This window comes from Linepithema humile, chromosome 2 (assembly GCF_040581485.1).
Source record: "Linepithema humile isolate Giens D197 chromosome 2, Lhum_UNIL_v1.0, whole genome shotgun sequence".
Taxonomy (NCBI): domain Eukaryota; kingdom Metazoa; phylum Arthropoda; class Insecta; order Hymenoptera; family Formicidae; genus Linepithema; species Linepithema humile.
The window spans coordinates 3488402-3505797 of NC_090129.1; the positions used below are offsets into that span (position 1 = coordinate 3488402).

Here is a 17396-nt window from a genome sequence, read left to right on the forward strand (position 1 = left end):
TGTAAATGTGCGCTCCGCCGAGCGCTCACAAAGAGACGTACATTTCTCGCTTTTGCAGACGTAAATTATTCGCATATTACATTTGCGAATCCTCGAAAACCGGACATGGCGCCGCACCACATTTGGACGTTCGCGATTAATATTCCAGCGAGACGCATCGATACTAGTTTACGTATCCGCCTGGTTATGCCGGGAAAATCGCTATGAAATCGCAGCCGTGGACGGTAACGATGCCGGAGTAAACGGAAAAATTGTTCTCTCGTTAATTGAGATATCATTAATTCATTAAAAATTGCAGTTCTGAATTAGAATTATTCTGCATTTTAACGAGCTATATATAGAATATTCCATTTAATATGAGCGCTTAAAATATCTTCGCTACTATCATCACATTCGCCATCTCAAACCATCTTTCATTTGATCATCTCTTTCATTATTTCATGTCTTTAATAATTGCAAAAATATTTAAGGTGCTCATGATGAATGAAACACTATATAAATTAAAGAAGTTGAGCGTTTTTGCCGTATAACTTAATCTATCAAATTGACAAATAACAAATCACATAGAATTAACGATGAGAAAATTAATGAATTTTATGCGACCAAGATAATTAATTTTATCTTCCTAAAAATGAACCCGGTTATAATTTAAATTTTAAGTTTGCATCGCGTCAATAATCATTTATCAAATAAATTTTTTATGAGAGTTGAGCCCATATCGGACTACAAACTGTGAATTAAAGATAGCAAATTAAAACTATTGAGCTATCAAAACAAAATAAACTAGGATTGAAATTGATTAGTTCGATTCGCAATTTCAATCTCCAATGTATAATTTGATACGAGTTCAAGATAGTTTCGATATGTTATATTCAGACAGAACGTGAATCTTTCACGCGCGCAAAACTTTTTAATGGCCGAAGCGCCCGGCGCACTTATTTTACGACAGGCGAAGGTATTGAAGAACAAGTGGATCTATGGTCTACTTTCGGTCTTTTAAGTTTCCATTATCGAGTAACTCCTACCATCCAGATGGGAGAACGCATTTTCCTTTTCACTTCTTTCTTCTCTCAAAGCATCGACGCGGACAACAATTTATTGCGAATTCCACAAAAGTTCGCTAACACTCGCCGTTATACTTGAGCAGTATTTATCCGCGTTAATATGCATCAAGCCAAATACTCGTTTCAGCGTAAAATGCAACGCGTAATAGAGCTGCGATAAATCAATAGCACGGGTATAACGTTATTTGTACAAACGTCGCGATTGTTTGCACGGTGCGATAATTCACGTTAACGGATTGCAAAGTGCAACGCGCCTCTGTAATGCGTCATTGATACGCCGACTGTTGGAAACGTGATCAATCACGCGCGCTTGTAAAAGTGTCGTATAAAGCTAGATATGAGCGTCGGATATGAGCAGCGAAAATATCGACTCATTTATTCACTGTCGCGTAATTGACAGTGAAACCAGTAGACAATTGCAGAAGGTTGTCGTGTGCACAAAACGCGCTTTCCGTATTGCTTTTCAAAAGTCATATCTCGGTGGTGATATAAAGCGCGATAAATTACGTAATCATGCTAAAACATATAATATCTCGCTGCAGTTTTCAATATAATACGAGATTTCTTTGTTTTATATTAAAACATTATATTTAATAATATACTTCAAAATATTTTTTTGCGATGCATTAAGCCTCCATCCATGCATTGAAAATTGGAATTTAACTTATCAGAACAAAATAAGTTGAAATTGAGATTAATCAGTCGAATTTCAATGCATAATTTAATATGGATTTAAATGATAAAAAAATTCTCATCTAATTGTGAAAAAAATTAATTTGCTATATAATAACTTGAGTATAACTTCAACAGATTTCCATGTTTTCCGATGTTTAACGTACGGTAATTGCTTGCGCATTAAAATATTAACATAATATAAAATATGTGCAGCAGGCAACGCGACGATATATTAAAAACTATTAAAACCGCGTCCTGTTTACTTCGCATCCGTGGAAAACACGAAAACGCAAACATATCACAGCCGTGGATTGCGGCTGCCGGCGTTCATTAATACAAATCCGCCCTATAATCGGCGCAAATGGCGTCGAAATCAGAGAAAACGAGCGAAATTTGTCACCCGGTCCCGTGATTCGCGAAATTAATAAGTCCCGAGTGTGCGCAGCCCGTATATCCGCGCATTAATTCCGCCCGGAATGAGCGCGCGCGTAATCGATACACGGTTCCCGTGTAAAAGCGTGTGTGTGGATGCCGTAAGATGTGTTTATGCGAATCGGCACCGACAGGCTCGCGGCATGTCATGCCAATTACTAATTAGCTATGCTGTCGGATGATTATCCTCGTCCTGCGACCAGCAGAGGCTGCAGCAGAGGGTTTAGAGAAGATAGATCGCATTGTATGGAGAACACCATTAGCAGCCATTTCAAGACTGGTTTAAAAAGAGGATTATTTTAAGTGAAATTATATACACGTTTACGGTACACAGAAAAGTATAGTACTTTGAAAGTTAAATCGCAGAGAAAGGAAAGATTGTTACCACACAGAGTGATTAACTGACCGTCCTGCAAACCCGCGCAGTGTCAGCGAGCAACGAAACCGTTGCAAAAGGCATATTAGAGGAGATGTGACGACTCTGACAAAATAAAAGTCCTGATAAAGCATTTGCTAATTATTTTTTTATTAATTAGATTTTTAAATGTGAAATTTAAAATGTGAAAAAATCAGTACTATATTTTAATTTTCATCAAAGATAAATTGCACCTCAAACAATTTATCTTAAATTCTGTTACATCCTCTACGATTCTTTTCTTTCATACGGAATTGTAATTCTAACACCAAATCTAACAAACACTAGACGAGAACAAAATCTTAAAAGATAATTTTTTCAATAAGGATGGTTTATCTATGGGATTTCAACGATCGCGATCTTATCACGGAGTTCCAAGATAACAACTGGGATCGATAGGAAAATCCTGACAAAAGATGTAAGATCGCAAAAAATTGGGGGCTCATCCGGGATGAAAAGTGGAATCTTCGAGAGACAGGAGTGACAACGAGGTCTAAATCTGATAAAGACAAAGTAGAAGAATATAAAAAACGTAAAAGAATATATAAAACAATATAAAAAAGTTTTTGAAAGGCAAAAAGAGAACTAAATTAGACACATTAGATATACTTTATACGTCCACTCCACAGCATATTTCGCACGCGTTCCTAAACAAATTAATTTCGAAGCTAATGAAATTCGAGAATCTTTAAGTGAAATCTAGTGCACTCCTGAGTGTGATTTGACGATTCAGTGACGAGACTATCGGACCGTTAAATAAAAGCAAACACGTAAATCTTGAATTAAATCCAAACAATTTTGAAAAAAAATAAAAACCATGGCTTTTATGGTTTTTATTTTTTCAGAATCGTTTGAATTTAATTCCAAAATATTCCGTTCACTACTCTGAAATACACGATCAAAACCGCTCCATTTTTCAATGGAAAAAATATCCCGCTAAGTTATTTTATTGAAGGATGTGAGAAAACAAAATCTATATTGTTCAATGAAGCAGAGCTTCAATTCACTAAAATTTTACAAACGCGAATAATAAACGAAGCGCATCAAATTATTAAAGATCAAGAGTTCAATAGCGTCACGTAATTAATCAAATATCTAAAACAGATCTATGAAGGATCCAAAAACGCTGTATCAATTACAGAGCAGTGTATATAAAAAAAAATGAAGGAGAACGTCGTCACTTATGCTAATCGTGTGGGAAACAAATACGAGAAGCCTATCATAGTTCGAGACACAAATCAAGATATTCGAGCATCTCTAGAAACAGATGTGTAAGTGCTTCATCAGAGGACTAAAATTGAGCAGAGGATTGCTCGAAATCTATACGTAAACAATTCTCTGTAAAAACTTCCGAAGCTTATCTAATTGCGTTCTAATTGCGTGGAAACAATTTATAACAAATTCAGATTTCGCCCTTAAATAAAGATTCGGCGTTGAATCGGTAAAATCATAGATTACTTGAGTTCGGAAAGTAAATTGCATCGCTTGTTCAGCCCTTTCACATGTTATTTCCGACGGAGCAACAAGTGACGAGTGAAAGAAATAAATTATCCACCATTAATACAGAGAGCGTCGTAAAAATGCTAACTCGATGTACGAAAGTCGAGTGAATGCGTCATTAAACTCGTACATGGAGCGCGACTGGGCGCGATTTCGAACGCGCAAACTCCCGGAGTCGGGAACGACGAAAGTTAGCGTGTCAAACGGCGAAGTAGAAAATTTCGCGAAAGCGCGCGATGGTACGTGACGAGTTTCGGTGGCGGTATGAAGTTTATTAGTGGCATGCGACAATATCGTTTCCTGAAATTACACGTCACGTAAACGTAGTTGCGCGAGCGCGCAACATAGCAATTTCGATATTATTATTAGATTAATAACGTCACGCGATTATGCGATTATACTATTCTATGCTTAGCGCGCTAGAGTCTTAAGGGGTTAAATACAGTGAAGTTGCGATGGTCTTTTTAAAAAAACATACAGAGCGTGCTTGGACTTATCGCGCAGTTTTATGCGCGCATATTTTCTTCATCCAATTCAAGTAGCATTATAAAAAATGCAATTAATTCTTTCTCTTTATGTTAAAAAGTAATTCATAAAAACATATTTTTTTTTAATAAAAATGCCATGTGCTTCTCTCCCCTGCAATATAAAATTTATATATAATATATTATAAAAGTAGCTCTGACTTTTATACTTTTCACTTTTTTTCATATTTTATCTTCCATGATAAAACGGAAATTTTCCGTTGTTGCACTTATCTCGTTCGCCAAGAAAACTCTTCAATTACACGACAAGAATAAGGAGCTGATTATTTATTCTTAGATGGAATAATAGATCCGACGATGCTTTCATCGTGAGATGTTGCCCCCGCAATATAACCCACTTTTACAAGAAACGCTATTTTAAATACTTCGTTAAAGATTCTACCTCGGAGAAGCGAGACGAAAGTTCCTTACTAGAAAGAATGAAGCATGTTGCTATGCTTTTTAAGCATGTCGTTATCATCTCGGTAGCATGCTCGGTATAACTTTTGTTTCTTTTAGCAAGGAAATTTTTCAAAAGACATAAAACAAGCGAGATGGAAAGCTGAAAAAGAGAACTTGTTAAGAGATGCAATCTTTATATCTCTGCAGTGGTTGCTCTCTACCATATAAACTGTACGCGAAAGGAATTGACCCAGAAATAATATTTCGCATTTCAATTTAATTCTAGCATCATTTCGCATTTTACTTTAATCATCGCTTGCAAAAGCTATTGAAAAAACCCAATAAAGCTTTTCATGATTTAAAAAATATAATTATTGAAATAATTAGCAAAAGCACAATTAAATGAAAAATCTATCTATTTTAGCACTCTGGAAGAGAAAGAGAAACTGACAAATTTCTATAAATATCCCATCTGTTTTAAAATAAAATATCGATTTATGATAATTTAATTATCATAACTATATCTCTAATTCGTATAATAAAATTAATCTGCTATCTTGGTTACCTGACGCTGAAATACCAATAAGTTGCATAATAAATCCGCGCGTCTGACCAACATTTCAAAGAAGCAATTCATTACCGTATCACGCCGGTGCATCGTACATCGCTCTGAAAAGTTTCCCACGATTTTCCTTAAACCGACGCGCGGGCCGCGAGGCGGAAAATATGTGTTCTGCCGGTAGACGCTGACGCAACAAACGTCGCGAATTAAACGGCCGAACGAAATTGTTTCGTTTAAAGTTTCAGCGCAAAAACTCGATTCACCGCCGCCACGGTAGCAGGCAGCGGACATCTATCTCCACGCGCGGAGATGAAAAAGCCTTAAACGAGTTCGTTCGTAAAGTTTCTCTCTCGCGAGCGTCGCCGGCGTCGGGGTTCTCGCCGAAAGTTTTCGCCGAGCTTCACGGTGCCATTCCTTACTTTTCCGTCCCGGATACCGCGCTCTGCACTTGCATACCAATGAAATCATACACTAAGTATTTGCCGGTGAAACGACAGTGGTGAGAACAATACACGACACAACTGTCGCGACGTTCTTTTTCATTACGCATTCATCGCGTCTTAAGCTTTAATCCTTTAAGACCTATTTTTCTTTCTTCGTTCATTTACCTACAGTGACATATATATATAGCATATATATAGCTCATACCGTAAATGTATGCGGAACATAAAACGTTAACTTGTACACGGAAAAGTACATTGTTACCGCGCTCATAAGAAATATAATGCAATTATCTTTTAATGCTGAGACAGCGCGATTGTAACAGCTTAAAGTACTAATCAGAATTATCTCCAATTAGCATTTTACGCGGTAGCTTCCGTATTTTTCGCTGCGCGTTTTCACGGCGCAATTAGCGCAAATTGACCGTTGTGCAACAGCGCGCGGTACAATTTCCAAAATAGCGATAACGGTTTAGATCTCGCGTACTGTCGCAACGTGACGACAAAACATTTCGCCGACGCGGACGATATTATTCGATCGATTCGACAAGCCGGTGTAACGAGAGAGAGAAACTCGTTTATTCTACGGGGATATAATGATTAGCATCGACCGGCACGCGCAAACCCGCTTTCCAGCTGCAAGCATTGAAAGAGAGCCCGATAGAATCGGACACGCTATTCTCCACTCGACGATTCCTCCATTCGCGAGAAAGTCTCAATGACGAAACTATGTTTTTTCCAACGTAGAAATATCGATCGACCGCGTGCAATTGACGTTATTAGTCGACCGACGTTATTAATGCATTATTCCAATGCTTTATTTGAAACGCGCGTTTTATATCACTTTTAACGCGTCGAAAATATTATCGTAAATACATAATTAATTAGAAATAATTAATATTAATGAAACTGAATAAAATCACACTTTTTCAGCTTGAGAATTTAATGCAAGATTTATTTTAAAAAGTGTTAATATTGCAAAGAGAAAATTACATTTGAAATTATATTAAATCTTTTAACTTTCACTAAAATTAAGAAAAATGTTTCTTGTTTTCTCGCTATTTATGATATACTTAATCTCGTACATTTTGCATTGTTATTTGAATGCTGATTTATATTCAGGAAATTCAATATAAGAGATACAGAATAAAAAGGCATCCAAATGCAAGAATGTCATTTTCTGCGATATTCGCATGCAAAGTAAGTCTCCCAACTTCGTTTATTCGACGTCTCTTATCGAGAGACGACAGAAGACAGAAAAAATCGACAGTCCAGTCTGTTGCGACGTACAGTCCTTCGAGGTACAAAATTTCGAGCTTAAATGCACGAAGAGCACGACGATTCGTAATTGCACGTTATTTTCTTTATCACCCGTGAAAATGGCTCGTAACACTTTCGGCCGCGCGACGCGGACGGTTTGCATTGCAGATTTTCCGACTACATAATACCTTGACAATGTAACGCGCGATGAAGTCACGTGTCTATAACGTCACGAGCGTCTTAATTTCATGCATTGGGAACGGATCGATGGCCGGGGAGAATTTCAAGCCACTACGCCCCATAAAGCCGGTTACGGTTTGTTTCTCGCGCTACGCCCGTCGCTTAAACTGGAGCTTTACATCGCCCGAGGGAGCGCGCGAAGTTCGCAAGTAACACGAGTAGCAGACGCGACTCGATAACATATTCTCAATTCAGCGGAAATGTCATACTTCGCTTTATGACGCTATTCCAACGTCGAAGCTGTTCGTGACCCGTAAATTCAAACGTGCGAAATATACGTGAATTAATGCGTGAACTTGGAACTTACGCTATTACGGACTTAGTTTCTTTCATCAACTTGAAAAAATTGTAGACCAAGCGTTGTTCTGTGATTGTAATGAAGATTCATCGATCAATTGAGTTTTTATTGCAATCATCAAGACATGCAACGCTTATGGCCTGCAATCGCCTTTTTTTAAAGTTGTTTCAAACACAGGCTTAATAATCTTTTTTAATGTAATTCGAAACTTTTGTTAAAATAAAAAATTATTCTCTTGTCCTGTCGTTACCTATATGACATTTTTAATCACTGATTTACATTAAAAAAATTCCATATACAAAAAATATATATTCGCGGTAAAAAGAATTTCAATTAGCTGTAGCTTGTATCGCGAAATCTGCGACATTTATAAAAGTTATCTTATGTATAAATTATAATAATAACACGCGCGGCGCAAAAAAAAAACATTTAAATTAAATAAGAAACTGTCTTAGGCTGTAAAAAAATTCGGTAAATTTACACAACCAAGATGTAAAAATTACATCATAAATAACGAAAATATACTACGTAAATAGTACAAAATTTATGAAGTTATGTAAATTTACATTATACATTTAGTAAATTTGTTATTTATCGTGTTATGATTTTTACATCTTAGTTGTGTAAAAATTTACCAATTTTTTTACAGTGTATTTAAAGAGAATAATATTGCTTCGAGCGAAACGTCGCTTCGTAATTATGAGGAAATATTTCGTAATATAGAATATCGCTTTTCGTGTCAATGACCGAAAAGACGCTGAAACGTATATCGAGGGGATCGTTGAAGTCACACTTGAGAACAATTTCGTTCTGTGAGACCCTCGAGCGGCAATAAAGAAAAATTGCACCCAAGATAGGCCACTAGGTCACCTTTTTCGAACATATATCGTTTGTTATCAGATGGACGTGCTTCTCCATCGTCGAAGAGTCACGAAACTTCCGGACACTGATACTATTCCAGCGCCAAAGAGCGATTTAGCCCGGTTGCGAAGAGGATGCGAATGCCGTCGCACGGTTCGTTGGAATAGCACGACGCTTGCACGTAGCGAGGGCGTAGCGAAGGCGAAACGGGACGTCGGAAGTCCGACAAGCAGCGGTACAGACTACTCTCTTTACAAGACGCGGTGAATCGCCTTCGTAACCGGCGATGCATGCAAGCTCGCAGCATGCCAAGCCCCGGCTCTTCTGACACTTCCAGATTCATCGTTAAAAGAGAGAGAGAGAGAGAGAGAGAGAGAGAGAAAATAAGAATAAAGATAGAGTACGGTAGTGCAGTGGCGGACAAAAAAGGGAGAAGAGTTAAAGCGAAGAAAGAAAAGGCGTCGAGCACGACGGAAGCGACGACGCAGAAGTGCCGCGGAATGGAGTGCAAGATGGTGCACGTCCATCCCATCCACCCTTTCTTCGCTCTCTCTCTCTCTCTCTCTCTTCAGCTCTGCCGCCCGTCTCTCACTTCTCTCGGCTGAGTCCCTCCTCATCGCTCCTTCGCGTGCTTTCGCGGCGGTAGCAGTGGCGGCGGCAGTGGCGGCGGCCACGCATTGATCGTGGGATGAAAAGTGCTACGTTACCGCCGTGGCCGGCTCTGAATCGGGAGAACTGAATGCATTTTCCATCCGTCACCGCCCTGCCGTCGCCATCGCCCGATTTTTCGCCTTATCCCTACCTCGCCGAGAGGGGGGAAGCTGTTACCCCCCCCCCTTGCTCCCTCTTTCGCTTACACGGTTTTGTCTGAAAATGCATGCACGCGCTGACAAGGTGCTCGAACGGAACGGATTTCGCACACACGCGCTTTTTTACTTTTCGTACAATCCCTCCGCCTCATTGAAGCGTCAGCGATATCTTTTATGCAGCGCGTTTCTTTTTGCTTTTCGCGAAATAATCGCGTCTCGGCGCATGTGTTCGTTATGTCTCACATCGTATCAATGTTGCGCGAGAAAAAGACTTTCTTTAGAGAAGGTCGCGCAGTGTCGAAACGGCAATATGCCGTTAAATATAAATATCTCTCAATTGTATCGATCTAACATTAAAGTATCGTTTAATATAATCAAATACTATGTGAACTGCATGTGGTATGAGATTTGCATTCAAAGCTAGATAGATGATATGCAAAGCAGATATGAAACTCGCATATCAAATTCAACGTTAATAATTATCTTTCGACATAATTCAAATATATATTATACGTTATAACAATTAATGGCGAATTCCGAATAATGCATCATTTTTCACCATCATAATGATTATTAAAGATTAAATTCATCTTTAAACATAAATTGAAATATGCCATGTTAAAAAAAATGGCAAATCAATTTTTCAGATACTTGGGACAAGCAGAGCTCGAGACCATATATTCGTCACGATTAATTCATCCGGCCGATACATCGTCATAAGCGATGTAAAAATGTAAATATTTCGCTCATTCGTTTGGAGCTTTTCGTGTTCCTCACTTTTTTTTTTTCAACAACCGCATGCGTTCGCATTTGTATACGAGGGCCATGTTTTCCCGCTGTGAAAAGAAGCGTCGGTACATTCCCCTTTTAACAACTCCTTTCTCGTTGTTAACGCTATTTTCTGCGTAACGCGCGTCAAGCTCTCATTGCCGCTACGCCGAATGCATTTTCTTTGTGCCCGGCAAAGCTGTTCCAGGGATTTTCGCGTGAAAATTCACTCGTTTAATGAAACCCGCCGCCTAAAATAACATTCTGCACATTCTTAGCAAGTTGCGAAATCTTTTCTGATTAGTTTCCCGAACTATGCTCAAAACGCGAGAGAATCTTGGGAACTTTAAAGATAAATATAATTATATTTGCCGCGCATCTCCTAACACATAATGAGATATAATTTCACTGAAATCCATTCTCGCAAATGATGCTAAAATCACTCACCTAACGAGGGAACGAAAGTCAAACTGGACGAGGCTGGCGCAAATCTGAAACAATACAGACGCATTGCTATTATTATTAGTGTGTCGTCGGAGTTTGTCGCGTAATTGTAACCAACTTCGAGTTTGACTAAGCGAATAATTAGCTACTGTTTCCTAAAAGCTGCAGTGCCGTTGAATGTAATAAAGCGTCATGAATAAACAGATTCATAAATTCTAACAAGCGGCATATGTATCGTCCTTTATTTGTGAAGTACAATATTTGTAGGAAAAAAGTTAAGAAAAATTAAACAGAGAAATAATCCACTCTAAAATGTAGAGAAGTTTTTACATTCGCTAAATCCTTTTATTTTATGTTATACTACTTTATATATATATTTTTTTTTTTGCATCGCAATTTATCTTCTGAATATGTTGACTGTCGAAATCAAATTCATCATCGGAACGTTCGACGAGTGCATTTTCATTGCAGCAGATATGCGATCTGTAATTAAGAGCGATAGCGGAGCTGTAAAATACAGAAAACTGGCAGTATGGACATGTGTTATATAATATAAATAAATCATCGTATAGCAGTTAAACCGGTTTTCGTGACAAGAAACGTACATTAGTACAGAGGACATCTTCATGTCTCAGCGGGTGGGCACGAGAAGCGAAACTCGATGTATCCACGAAGCGAAAAGTTTCCACGGAAATGTTGCAGTTTAATTGAGTGTTGGAATGCCGGCGACATGTTTCTCGTGTAACGAACCAGTACTAAAATTAAATTCCCATCGCTGTTACCTTCAAATCACCGGAAGAATTTGCTTAATTTTACTTTATTTCGAATGCAATACACCTTCAAAATAAAATTAAAGCAAATTTATCTCCTTCTTTACTTCTCAGTACTATTTCTCATCAATTATCGCGAACAAAAATAGTAGTATTGTAAATTAATCATTTACCTAATTTGCCGGAAATATACTCGGATAGTATCACTGGTAAAAATAAATTTAACGATTTTCTAACTCTCTTTCACCTAATAATTTGACAGAGAAGTTAAAGGTACAAGTAATTACTTAAAATAAAAAAATACCAATATCTTTAATTTTGAAATAAAATTACACAACAGATTTTTTTTTAATTATTTCCAGTGTGATATTAAAAATATCAGTTGCGTTTTGCAGGAATATATGACGGTATATTAATCTCATGAATAAAATCCTGTTTATCGTATTCCGGGCGGGAACGAATACAGCAAAGTGCGCAACATTTTTCTGAAGCGCTGCTAAAAATTTCACCGCGAACGGGAGGAGAAAGCAGCGCGGAGAAAACGCAAAAATAAATTTCTATGACCAATCCAGTAACGCGCTAGAGGATTCTGGATTACCACGGTTTTGTTTCCCAGTTAATCCTTTTTCGTCGTATTTCGTTTCAGTTAATTCCTGTTGGTTCCCCACGTGACATCATTTATTAAGCCGGGAGAGCCGGATTCGTCTCTCGCGCGCGCGCAAGAGAGAGAAAGTTTGGCGGCAAAATGCCGTAAAATGGAAAATGCAGAGCTTGCAGATACACGCCGGTGTAGGTGACAACGAATTTTCATCGATTTCGTGCTCACTTTGATATTATCTTCGAGCGACGAATAATGTATAATTTTTCCAATGCAGAGAGAAAGAAAGAGAGAGGGAAAAAAAGAAACAAAAAATTTGTATCTGATTATATACAAATATTCCGCAAATTCTTTTGCATTTTCAGATTATTTTTTTAAATTTAATTTGCATTAATTTGAAATTCAGAGAATAGTAAAAAAATATAGGTATGTTTACATATTAAAAATCTCCCGTAAAAAATAAAAGTTATTCTATATGAGAAAAATATTGTCTAAAAATACTCTACAACGCGAGAAAACAACACCATTTTTCCATATAAATAAATAATAAATCTAAATTAATAATAAAATTGGAGATTCCAAAATTGGTTTATATCTAACATAAAGAAGAAAAATCTTTGTATTCATTTGTAGTAGAGGCAAATCTCATATTGTACGACGGCGGATAATTCACGCATATCGATTATTCTGTCGCGTTCCAGTCTCTGTGGAATATAGAAATAAACAATGTATTAATAAATCCGCGAAGACAGTCGGTACTCTCGTTATAACGCAACAACGTCATTCGTCAGACTACGTAGTCACGCACCGGGTCTCAATTTGTATGACAAAGCCGTCCGATGATTCGCCGCGTCGTATAAATCTCACCGCCGGCGACGGGCGGAATTTCATAAGAGAAAAACGTGTGGATCGAACTACAACAAAACAAATTGATTTTTCGCAGCCGGATACGAGGAGGCGGGAGACGAAGAGAGGAGTACAATTCAGGCATTTCGTATGCGGAACAGCCGCGTGGCATCGCACAGGCATTCCCATTTCCGTTGTAAAGTTCGAAAATATACGCATGCATACATACATCTTTACGCACGCCGGGCGCAATTCCGGGCGTGACGATCTCGTGTAATTCCATATTGTCGTTTCGGCCGGACGACGCTACGCAAACGTGGTCGATTTTCAGATTAAATATTATCACATACGCGAATGACAACAGTTTAAAAAAAAAAACATTTACGAGAAACTTCCATTTCGTTGCCTTGTAAAAGACGGGCGCAACAAGTTTTTCCATTGCACACAGTTTAAAAATACATATTGCACAACGAACGCACCGTGGAGTAAAAATGTTAGCTACATTTCGATGTAGCAATTGTTAATAGTGAAAATATACTTGAATGAGACCATTAGGAGATGAGGACAGCGTTTAGTACCGGTACGCACACCATTTTCCAACGAGCTACACGCAAATCGAGGACGTCTTGATGGATCCTCGGCGACGCGGCGAGACAAAAGAGGACAACGGAAAATGACACGGCTCGCAATTAAGCTGAAAGTCTCTATCCAAGTCACGGTTGGCGCGTCGGCGCGCGATCATAATTGCGTTGGCCGTTGTCACGGCTCGCACGCAAACGCGTGCCTACGCAGGGCAGGAGAAAAACTCTACGAACGCGAATTGAGAAACAAAGCGACAAAAAAAGTGAAAAAATAAAAATACAACACGAATCCGGAGGGAAGGCGAGAGGATGCCGGCATATTTTTCCCTCGCGTCGGAAGAGTTCGATAATCTGCCACCTGTTAGGCTTAAAAGTGTCGGACAAGTCGTTAAAGGGGCCCGACGCTGGAAACTAGCCGTCGGAAAAAAATGGCCGGTTATAAGCGGCAGGCGGAAAGCGCGAGATATATTCGCGGGCGAAAAACCGGCGAGCGCGTGGCGCCGTTATTCACCCCGGCGCCGGAACGAGTCGCCGGAATTTATCGGCGCGATTTTTTGGCGAAAACGAAAACTACGCCCACGCTTTATTTCGTGCAATAACAAAGCTCGGAGGCACGGAATTGAATCGGACGGGTAATTGAAACGAAAAAAATAAAAAAATAAAAAATAAAACAAAAAAACAACAAAAACGGAGGATTAAGCATCGACGATCTTCGAACGCCGGCGGGAAACGTGGATCGTCGATAAACACGCCGGTACTTCCACAGCGTTGTCGTGGAAAATTGACAAGATCGATCACTCTTTCCTTATCGGTGCTCGCGTAAACGCGCACTTCCCTCGGAGAAGCGGAACGATCAGACAATAGAAGCGTCTTCTCGGATAAGCTGACGCGCGAGTAATTCCTTCGTTTTACGTCAATGTTCGTGGTAATTCAACGATTTCCAAAGGGGAACGTTCAAGGCGCCCACCGCTGTTTCTCGCGCGCATTTCACACACCGGCGCCCCAAGACGGAAATAATTTCATTTTTCCGCGGTTCACTGACGGCCCCGATTTAACGGGTCAAACGGACACGACGCGTGACACGCCACCGTGACGGAAATGAAATTGCCGCCGCCGCCCGACACTGGCTTTCCTGGAATTTTTATCGAAGGGCCTCGTGCAAAGACCATCCGACGCCGCGCGCGCGGACACGAATTATTGCCACTGCGGAATTTTCATCCTGGTCTAACCTACTGGGAACAGCAGCTGGCTGCTGCTACTGCTGCTGCTGCTGCTGCTGCTCGCCTTCTCCGCTGGAATAATTTCCATTCCACGATTTGCTTAATTCCACCCCTCTCGCTCTCGCCCCCATTCCCGCCAACCAGTAATCTCCGCAGAATTAAGAAAACCGTATTATCTCTAGTCGGTGAAGATCGATCGTCACGAGATTACGGATGCCACGGGCTCCATTATATGGAAAATCATATTATCGAGAAGAAATCGACACTTTTTTTTGTTCGAAAAAACCAAGAAAACTTTCCAAAGACTCGAAAATTTGTATTTTTTTACAGCGATATTTTGCTCCAATCCGAAATGCGACGCATCAAATTTTGATAACGGTCGTATATCTCCATTTTTGCCATCGAATAAATTATTTACACGAGCGCGAAATTTTCATCATGCGCTTGATAGCGCGATATTCAATTTGGCGTTTAATTAATATGAATCATTGGAATCGCACACGTTACGGAGAAATTATTTTAGACATCAATAAAATTTAATAAAACTGTCCTCTAATTATCATATACAAGGTGTATAATAATTATACATAAATAATTAAAATTAAAAATTACAAACTAAATTAAGAATTGAAATAAAACAGTAAAGATATTATTAAATATAATCCTATTATTATTATTATGCATATCATACACCCATAATTCTATTGATATCACACGTTATCCCAAAGCACGAATAGTTCTGTGAAGTCAAGAGGATTCTCTATCACTTTGAGTGGACTTTAATAATTTACTCTAACAGAATTTTAACCTCACAGTTCGTCACAAAGCTAATTAAAGTGGAATGTTAAAAAGTTGCAAGAAGGTTTTATTCGAGAAAATTTTTGCTAAGAAAGATTAGACGGCAGAAATCGGCAAAAGAATCTATAAATAGCCTCAATATGTATGTTGAATGTTCTTGTCCGGATATGTCAATCCGCTTCCCCGCAATACTATCTCGCACGAGCTTTTTATCGAATCAACGCCACGTCGTAGATAACGCTTGTTCGGTGGTCACAAACTTTCGAGCGAAAAGCGCCGCTCGCGACGTCATCGATTTCGCATCAAGGCCAGGACGAACCGGCAAGGACGAGTCGGTTTCACAGCGGAACAACTTAATTAACGAACGTTCCACACAAGCGCTCACTTTCTCTCTCTCCGGCCACTTCTCACCCTCTTTTCCATCCCTCTTTCCAACCTTTAATAATTGCGCGCCGCACAATGAATGTCTAAGAAGAATTTTACGCATAGAGTTCGCAATTTTTTAATTGCTTTGAAAAATTGATGAGATATAAAAAAAAAAGGAAATTTCAATTATTTGCGAAATAAACCGATAATTCGTACTCAATGACTTCCTGCGTTTCAAAAAGAGATATCGATATAACACATTTTTATTATCTCTTTTCATTATTTGAATTTTTTTCACAATTCAACAATACGAATTTTTATCCGAAAGGAACTACGCGCGTCACCATTCATGCGACTCGAGATAGCTCGTGTGGGGACGAGGAATTTAACTGGGTCATGTTTCGTTTCGCTCTGCGATGGCGGCTCGCCCCGCCGTGAAATTGAGCCCGGCGCGCAACAGTGGCCGCGAAAGTGGACGAGCGGGCGAATTAAGTCGCCGGCGCGGACTGTCACACGCCGGACGGACGGACGGAACTTTATAATGGATCCTGCAGAATCGGCCGGAATTCGCAGTTACGCGAATTTCGCGAGCAGAAACGTAAATGCGAAACAGGCAGGCGATAATTCTCGCAGGCTGCGTTTGATTCGTTTAAAGCTACGCTGTATAAACCGACCCTTGCGCCACAAATTTGCATTCACGCTCTAGTGAATCCTATACAGCGAAGATAAATATTTAAATCGTTAGAGTTTAAAAATATTTTTTATCGCATTTTTTCACAAAATGTCTACGTTATATTATTTTACACGAGAAATTCGTGTTTACTTCAAAATAAATTCTGCAGTTTTTTAATCGCTTCAAAGTTAATCAAATTATAATAAAAAAATTTGGATAATTTAATTAACCACAAGCATCCTCTGCGTTTGAAAGCATTAATATATAATAGAATAATATAAAAAATATTGTTGTGTGCAATAATTTAACGCCACAAAAAATTCTCTCTTTTATGTTATAATTATAACGCGCACTTCGTTGTGCATTAAAAAAAATATCCAGAGAATGTACAATAATTACATCAAACCTTCCGTTCGATAAATATTTTACAATTTCTGAGGCCGACTTCATCGATACGCTCGCCCCTAACGATTAATCAAGCTGCATTTAACATATATTTTAATGCCTGCCTTTATTTTCAGATAGAGAAGCCTAAGGTCAAAACTACATAGCTCATTTGATTATTATGTTACGTCAAACGTGGCACGAGCGATATACAACTGCCACTCCTTTTGTACACGCTAAGTAGTGCATGTTGCATATTGTGCACAATAGGTATACTATTCAATCTGATATAAGCAATATTAATATTATTTTCATAAAATTTCTATTATCTCATAAAAATTTTTAAACATATAAATCATATGATTGTAAAAGTTGCATTAACGCTGACCTACAGTTTAATAGTTTATCTCAATCCTTCAATTGTTACAATAAAACAAATGGAAATGATAAATTCTCCAAAATTCCG

The 17396-nt window shown here is 38.7% G+C and overlaps 1 protein-coding gene across 5 annotated transcripts in view; it reads right to left on the reverse strand.

Annotated features, from left to right (window-relative positions):
- Rbfox1 (RNA-binding Fox protein 1) overlaps nt 1-17396 on the reverse strand; it is a 289153-nt gene that overhangs the window by 229969 nt on the left and 41788 nt on the right. For 3 of the 5 annotated variants that reach the window (XM_067350441.1, XM_067350442.1, XM_067350443.1), the window contains exon 3: nt 10698-10741. The exons of the other annotated variants lie outside the window; for them this stretch is intronic. The gene's annotated coding sequence lies outside the window, so the exon portion shown is untranslated. The remainder of the gene's footprint in view (nt 1-10697; nt 10742-17396) is intronic. 5 annotated transcript variants of the gene reach the window in all.